Source organism: Euwallacea similis, chromosome 12 (genome assembly GCF_039881205.1).
Source record: "Euwallacea similis isolate ESF13 chromosome 12, ESF131.1, whole genome shotgun sequence".
Classification (NCBI taxonomy): Eukaryota; Metazoa; Arthropoda; class Insecta; order Coleoptera; family Curculionidae; genus Euwallacea; species Euwallacea similis.
In genome coordinates this window covers 1,571,364-1,580,364 of record NC_089620.1, presented here as the reverse complement: position 1 = coordinate 1,580,364, position 9,001 = coordinate 1,571,364, and the positions used below count along the sequence as shown (strand labels likewise).

General features: G+C 35.3%; 1 non-coding gene across 1 annotated transcript; it reads left to right on the top strand.

Annotated features, from left to right (window-relative positions):
- The first annotated feature begins 4,136 nt into the window (after nt 1-4,136).
- Nucleotides 4,137-4,210, top strand: TRNAN-GUU (transfer RNA asparagine (anticodon GUU)). The gene has a single exon. It is a non-coding gene; the product is annotated as a tRNA-Asn (tRNA).
- Nucleotides 4,211-9,001: the final 4,791 nt, after the last annotated feature.

The window sequence follows — 9,001 nt, the reverse complement described above, 5'->3', positions numbered from 1 at the left end:
AATTAATAGACCTTACCATGTGTTTACAAACACATGTACTCATACCCCATAAAAATAATATACTAATGTATAATTACATTTATAATTACTATATAAACCAATATAAACTGATTTTCGATGGAAAAATATTGCCCCTGAAACGTGCAGAAAGTGCACTTCCCAACTACATGCCCGAACTTCGCTTCGCGCCAACGGTAACCTCATGCCGGAAATTGCCACTTTTCGCACATGTCTTCGAAATTTTATTCTATCATTTTTTCATAATCCTCCTTTATTCAGTTAATATCATATTCGCCGCCTCTGAATAGACCAATTCCGCATTCATTGTCTTCTACCAGAGTTATTTACTCTGAAAGTTGCACTTCATGAATCAATAGCCGTATTGTAAAATTGAGATAAAGAGGCGATTCCAGTGTGGGCCGGTGTCTGTTTCACGTTGTCCTTAGTGATGTATAGTTCCAGTCCGCCGATTCTCTGTACTTATTTGTATTGTAAATGTTTTCGCTTTGACTTATGGACTTTTCGAGCCAATTTATCGTTTACCTTTCGCTGTGTCACCATTTCCTTTATCCATTCTTCTATTGCCCGATATAAATCACGTTCATGCTTAAAACTTTAATAAAATCGTAATAACTCTGAAAGAATGCAACATGGCCGCCTGGTTCTCAGGCCTACTAAATTTATTGTTATTCGTCAGTTGTCATGAAACAATAAACTATCACCGGTTGAAATCAAGACGTCAGTGTCCCCGCTTCAACTGTTTCTCGGAAAGTCGCCAGATACCCACGATGACTGCCATCTTGATGGGGTCGTAGGTCAACCTAGTAGCCCATGGTAAAATAATTGCGTTCTGCTTTCGCTCGAGCGTGATTTAAGAATAAAATCTTCGGAAGGCGAATCCTTTGGACCCAATATCACACCATGAAACTCCATAACCGACATACCTCCGCGACGTGGGATTAATCGACCCCGATAAAATCAATTATTCGTCTTTGTATCTTTTATAAGTTACGAGATTTATCAACGCGAGGCGCGCGATTCCATAAATCACACACCTAAGCTAATATGTCTCGTTCAAATCGAGCGCTTTTCTTAAGTTTAAAGCCGTGTTCGAATCGGATACGTCATTTGTCCGAAGTCACCGAAGACCAAATCGGGTGGGATTGGCGGTCGCCAGTTCGATTCCGTGCTTGTTCTTTTCACGTTAGTGAGTTGCCCTAGAAAACAAATTACCAAACTAGACAAATCTTTACCGTATTTGTCCGCCTGCGGGCCGAGCCCATTTTTATCTTAAATCTTTTTTTATTGTCCAATCTCAGACTTGATAAGTACCGAAAGCTTATAAAAGTTCTTGTATACGGTACGGTACTGCTATAAAATGTTTAAACATAATAATTTCATGGTCCTGTTGCTTGTGACTCGTTATCTTTTCTAAATCGAAGCAATCACGGAAACACAAATACCCTGAATATACATAGTCACAATATTTTTATTGCAGGCATAATATCAAGTTTGAGAAAAAATCTCTCTTGATACATTATGCATGAAATCCCAATTACTCCTGGTTTCCAAACACCTACCTATTAAATCCGCAAATTTAACGCAAGTAGATTTTACGTCTAAAATAAACAGGGTGTCCCAAATTTTATGATCTTCACGAATAACGCATTTAATAGTTGGTCGTTAAAGTGTTAAAGTTTCAAATTTACAAATCCCATATTTCCAAATACTAATTAACAGATTTCAAGTAGGGGTAACTCGGCAATAACAAGACAAAAATATCAAATTTATGGAATTTCGTGGGATTTTTAAATGAGACTTTTTCAGAGTGAAGTTTTTCCACAAAACTGATGGCGCGAAAATTTCATGATGATAGCGGATGACATGATGTAGTGGCTGGTTTTAAACAGATTTTCTTGTATTTTATTGTGTTAGCCTCAGTACTTCCTTCATTATGAACCACACATGAATCATATTTATGACGTATCCTCTTCTACGACGTCCCTGAATTTCAGCAAAAACCGAGTTTCTGCCCTTATTAAATTATACACTGTTTGTAGCATCCTGGCAACCTAGCTTTGTTAAACATTCAAAGTATACTGAATAAAATATAACATTTCTCTCTCCGTGTATTTATCTAGGAGGTCGGGAAATTTTAATTAATATTGTTAATTGGAAACGTCTAGATGGACAAAATAATAACCGACCGTTCGCCGGGGAATTCTGAAATATATGTATGTGCGTGGTTTGCCAGAGAAGGACACATGATATTTTGGATTGGGAGAGCCAGAAGGTTTCAATTGAATTGTTAACTTAACGAGGTCAAGAGAATTAGTAACAACACAGATTATGAACAAATCACAAGTATGCGTCAATACTATCGGCGCCTGATTTATTGCCCTTTAATCCATATTATTGCTTAAATCATATTGCATGACATAATGTATATTTATCATGATTTACAGGCACCAATAAACCTACATTAATGATTTAAATCAGAGTAAACAGATTTAATATGTAATTTTAAATTCTGCACTAAGTTACATAAAGGCCATAATCACAAGTTATCTCTCCTGACGTTATCACCTATGTTGTCTATAAAGGGTAACGATTTTACTAAAAACAGATTTGGCGCCATCGATCTACATACACAAAATGATGTTTATGGTCCTACCTACTGTTGGGAGATTAAAAGCAATATAACACACCCCGAAAGTCTGATTTTATAGATCAATAATGATCGGATAAGGAGCTTGGCTGCGTTTTACAGCTTCGAAATTCATATGTGTAATAAAAATTGGCGCCAAGTCCTTTTAAAACACATAAAAACCCTTTGTTAAATACTTCTTCGTTGCTTTTATTGAGTGCCTTTACTTTATTAGGGTCGATAAAGATTGACTTACAACTTCGAGGAATCGGCCAAATACATTTGCATGAAAGTATTTAACAATTCAGCCCTATGAGGCAACAACCCTTTCCTTGCCTGGAAATCACCCTTTGACAAATGACTTTCAACATCGGATTTCAGGCAATATAGCCTAAATAGACTAAACACCGAACAGATCCGATATAATTGATAGAGTTAGAATGATTTGTATTCAACAGCCGTGCCTGTCATATTCTGCCTTCAGACAGCTTGCGAACGGATGTCTTGTAAATTTTGGAGGTAAACGCCAGTGGAGGGGGATCGAAGGGTTGATTGGGTTAGATTTGTCACTGTCTCAAGTTGACCGGAAGTTTCGGAAATTTGGAATTTCTGATTAATTCCTATCGTTAATGCAATAAGGCGCCCACCATAGCTACAACTCTAAGAAGTTGGAGCTCGCTCGCATACAAAGAAACGCGAAAAGTACCAGAAAACGAGGAAATGAGTGGGAATCTATCATCAATTCGAATTGAAACGAAACAGGCGTCGAGGCGTGCCTTAATGACGTCGAAAGTCATTAATAGTGACGTCTTAAGAGTTAGAAAAATGAGCGAATTTTATGGCTGATGCCTCTTAAGAACCAAGGCAAAAAGTCACTGCTTAATGAAACATAAGGGGAAATGGATCAGCTATGTTTGTCTTTTTATCTGCAGTTTTTATGTTGCAATGTGATGGCTCTTAATAGAGGCCATTTGATATTTATAACTAATGGAAGTACTTACCTTGGGTTCTACTGTGTTCAGATCTTCGGAGCGACTTAATTTTCAGGTTAGTTCAGGTTAGAAAGTGTTGAATAGAAAATAATTGGATAATGATTGACCATCGATCTGGATAGAATGCTACGAGTAGCGAGTGTTTCATTCAAAAAAACTGTTTCTGAAAGCCCACCGAGTACGCACTTAATTTGGCACAGCAATATATTAAATTATGAATATATTTAGAAGGCAATTTTTTTCAAAAATATCGCAACAGTTTGGGGGGCTAGGTAGTAGAAAAACACGAAAAATATACAAAAGCAGATTAGCTCATATAGCATCTACGAGTATGTGGTTTACAAAATTATTAATCAACTACGAGATGTCAATACCGTATATGTCAAACAGTAAAGTGAATTTGACATCAAAGCTGGAACTGTTTTGGTCTCAGTACCATTTTAATTTCTGATATGGTTTCATGATTCTTTTAGAATTATATTGCGAGTCCTTTCAAGGCCTCCGTGGCGCAATTGGCTAGCGCGTTCGGCTGTTAACCGAAAGGTTGGTGGTTCGAGCCCACCCGGGGGCGATACTTTTTTTTCATTGAAATATTTTTTAACTTTTTTATTTAAGTTACTCACATTATCTATATATCTACGCATCCTCACAGAGTGTACCAAATTTAATTTGCGATGTAAAGATTCGGGAAACCGTGAGACATAGAAACAACTATTCCCATGTGATTATTGTTCAAATCATAATTATACTCCAGTTACTCAACATACAAACCATTTACTTCTTATTTACAGCAGGGCAAATCATGAAAGTTTGTCATGCTGCCCCTCTATACTGTGACTGACATTGACCTTCCATGTAAGGTTATATCAATAAGTGTCAAAAAAATTGATAATGAGGGCAATGAATAAAATGAATAATAATATATAATAGGAATAATATTGATAATAATAAATGTGTCTTAATAACAAAATAAATAAATATTAACAATGGATAATAAATTATTATGCTGATAAGTGATAAAAGGAATGAGAAAATGAAGTTGCTGAATTTAATGAGACAGCCGAACAAGCTTTCATAACGAAGGAAATGTCAGTGAAGTTGACGTTGAAGCCTTCAAACCTGAAGAGTTTGTTAAAGGGAATAGAGGAGCTGAACACTCAATGCCTGAAAAATCTACTTAATCTTTCCCAATCTATACATTGCTGCGTTACACAAAAATTTAGTTCAGCAACATATTCTGAAACGAGTAGATTATCACACAAATCGAATTTGCAAAGACTATTCTGAGTATCTTTAGAGCTTGAAATGCAGAAACTAATTCTTCTAATCAACTATATAACTCTTCTATCACATTGCTCTGGTTCTAGGTTTGAATCAGGATTACCCTAGGAAGATTTTTACAGGAATAGCATGGAGCATGGTTCTTAAATTCTAACAATGATACAAATTGTAAACCATAAAGATCCAATGGATTTACTTGAGGCAGGCTACAGAAGAGTTAGTGAACTCTCTTCCCTACCTTTGTGTTTTTTAGGATAGTCGAAGTCGACTCTGAATGTTTTTTAGTTTTTGATGATTTTTATGATGCTGTACAGCCCTATTTGAGCCCTATATCCTGTAAGGTCCTCTTGAAGCTCTGAAAATGAAATAATTGCACATGTTTGCTCTAAACGATATTGCTGTTGGGAACAAGTGAAGCGCAAATGCATCGCGGGCCATATCCCTATATTGTTGCATATTTAATAAAAATTTCGGTTCTAACATGCCGACAGAACGTTAGATAGTCTTTTCAGTCACAAACTCTTTATCTGAAACTAACTTTTATCAAAACGGAAAATATTATAATCTTCTTACCCCCAATAAGTTCGAAAAGTTTAGCAACTCCAACAGTAGCTTTTCTTGTTTCTAGTCTCAGCTGAATTGTTGGAAATTCTTTCTGCTATAAATCTAAGTTTTACCTGGATAATTTTGGGCAAGCTGATGTCCAAATAGCTTAAAAAAGCGGTGAGGCCAGTTAAAAACTAAGGAGTTTTTATGAATTTTATTTCAGCCATCAACGAGCTATTGGACAGTCATCAAAAGTTTATTAACTTCATCACAGAATTTTAAAACAACTTAAAAAGATAAAAATTCAGGGGCAAGATATCAAATTTCAAGGAGGACGAAATTCATTTAATATGTAGACAACGTTTCCATTTATACGATTTAATTTTGACCTCACATAGCAATGTGAAGTACCACCAAGACTCCTTGGCTTAAGACGTAATAATTTTCCTTGTTCTGGACCAGAATAGTTATTTACGTACAATAGTTTTCCTACGAGGGAATGTAACATATGTTTGTATTGGCGTCTTCGATAAGTTTCGTTATCCACAATTGTGCGGTGACTAGTGTTTACCATACTGGCACATGCGGAAATATTTGTTTGCCGTACGAGGCTAAATTTGCAAATTTCACTCACGAGTAGTAATGTGGCTTACTACTCTTATTATAACATACTGGATGACCCAAACTTAAAGTGACAAACTTCATCAGCGTATTGTACACTTAAAAATATAAAAAAACTCTATACAACATTGATCGAAAAATGTTTCGTAAAGAAAATACAGGGTGTCAATTTTTCTCTCCAATACACCATTCTCGAGTTGAAAAATAAAAACCGTAAATATTTTTAAATGTACAATACACTGGTGAAGTTTGGCACTTTAAGTTTGGGTCACCCTGTGTACTATTAAATATTATTAATTTCGTGCGCCAATGTCCTCTCTTAAGAAACTTGTAATTTAGGATGATATTAATACACACAGTCAGGGAAGTACTGTTTTCAACTTGCAAATGCGTCCACTTGCAAGTCCACTTTACCGCACACTCGTTCGAAAATACTGTTCATGTAATTACCAAATTCCATATGTAATAGACTGAATTCTTACGTAGACCCATGCCAATTCGCAACTTGACTTTCCTAAATTTATTGCAAATTGGTTTGCAAAAGGGGAGCTTTATAATCACCCCACAACCGATGCAAACATTATGGGAGTAAATAAAATAAAACGTTAGTTAACAATACCTTGGTTGATATTACTGCAATACAAACGAGGCACATTATATCATTGAACCCATTTTAGCAATTATCAGACCAAAGTCTTCCCACGGATTCGTACTGGTTAGATCAACAAAAAACTGTCATAATGGCCGTATGAGTATGATTCTTAGTCATTCAACGGAACGACGTAGTTATAGACTTCCTCTCTAAATCACAATCGTATTAGATTGGGCATGAGCCGTTTGCCTTATTAAACCTGACGCTTGACGTTTTGGACATGAAACTGTAATTATTTTCCTAAAAATTGAAAAAGAAAAGAAATTGCTGTTAATAGTCTTTTGTTACACCGCACTGTCCAGGAAATATTATAATAAACTTAGTGGTGCATATGGACATCACACAAGTAAGTGTTTTAATAACGTATAAACAATCATACGTTTTATTAACGTGTTAACAGTTATACGCCATTTATAGAATTTGAATTTAATTAAAAATTAATTACATCGGTCAATTAATTTAGCGTTGGCTACTGCATGTCTGAGATAACTTAACATTTCAATTTTCCTCATTTCACCAAAAAATTAAATTTTGAGCTAATTCCAACATGCATATTCATCAACTGGAGATCGGTTTTCATTGAACGTACGTTATTTTAAGATGGATTTACGGTTACTTGCTTGTTGGCAATTATCTTGGAGTCAAATCTGCCAATGGCTATACGTTCTGCAAACTAATTACTTTAATAACAATTGTCTTTGAATGCCGGAACTCGATTTGGCTTTAATAGGTTTTTAAGCATTTTCAACTGTAGCGGAAAATCGGGAAAATCGAAACAAGCTTCCACTGGAAACCCGCCTAAGGCTGGATGGGCTCCTTTGTTTTGGATTGTTATTTAATACTCATGTTCGCAAGAATAATAACTATAGACCCTTCCAATTAACTTCACGTGTGGCAGGCTGGGAGATGAATAAAATCGATTTCTTTATAGCGTATTCGGCATAAATCCCTCGATTATCACGCTCAATAATTCTCTAGAAATAGAAATTCTCATTGAGACACCGTGACATCAAAAAAAGATGTATAAGGGTTCGAGACCCCTTGCAGGGCACATCGAAAATTCGGTAAAAAACCCATAGGCCCACCTTATGGCCTCCTCATTGTTTCTTTTGACGTTTTTATGTCATTCCACGGCAATTCCGAATGATTGAAATGGGGTCTTTGAATCGATTTTAATAAAATTTTAAACTTATCGACTATCTTGACAAAAGATCTTCACCTCTGCGTCAGGTGCGTGATGTTTGAAGGTGCTTTGTAACTAAATTTAGCTGTTCAAGATTTCGTGGGGACATTAGTATTAGGATTGATAATTAAAGAATATGTAACACCACCTCCCCCCTCCTCCCCCCCATACCACTTACACAAACTTCAAATCCAACGAGAATATATTTTTCCACATCAACACAACGTCAATGAATTGCGAAATGGAAGAAAAGGTTTCTCCATGAGTACAAAGAATAGGTATATCTTTGATAGTTGAAATGGAAAAGTAGATCTTCTTACGTACCTGTCAAAGAATGTTAAAAAAATAATAACATTGAAGTTGCACAAAATTCGGTTTTTCTTCTATTTTTTTGCTTTATCTGATTTTTGTTTTATTTTTCCAATTTTACGTTATAGCTTCCACAGTTTTTCACTTCAGATTTAAAACATGGAATGCACACCGTGTATTGTCATCATGAGGTACCTCATCAGTTCAAATAGAAGATGGATCTGATATAACCGTTTTTTCATAGACCTGGCACCATTTTTCATAAAACTTATAGATCTGCCTTTAAACTTTTATAAATCATTGAGTTTTCAAACTACAGGGTGAAACAGAATATCTGTCCAAATAGGCGTTACTCGCGCCTCCTTTGTGTTGGTATGGAAGTAAAAAGTCAAATTGACATTCCATTAAAGTTAACGTAGAATTCAGTGGCGAAGGTCATTTTATTATCTGCCATTTTTACTTTTCAAGATATCAGAAAACTTTCATTTTTTATTTAAATCGGACTTCTTATGTATTATTAGATATTATGAATTGTCTCTTTAAGTGTCGAAACAGCACAAAAAATTTTTAATTTTTTAAAATAAATTTTAAATAAATTTTTTACTTTTTCGGGTCTTAAGTGTCTTTAAAATTAACGAAACGATTCAAAATATGCAATGATATACAGGACATCTCAATGAAAAAAAAAACAAAATTAGGGTTATAACTTGAAATTAAAGGATGACAGATTAATGTGGCCTACGCTACTGAATTCTACCTAAAAATCTGTA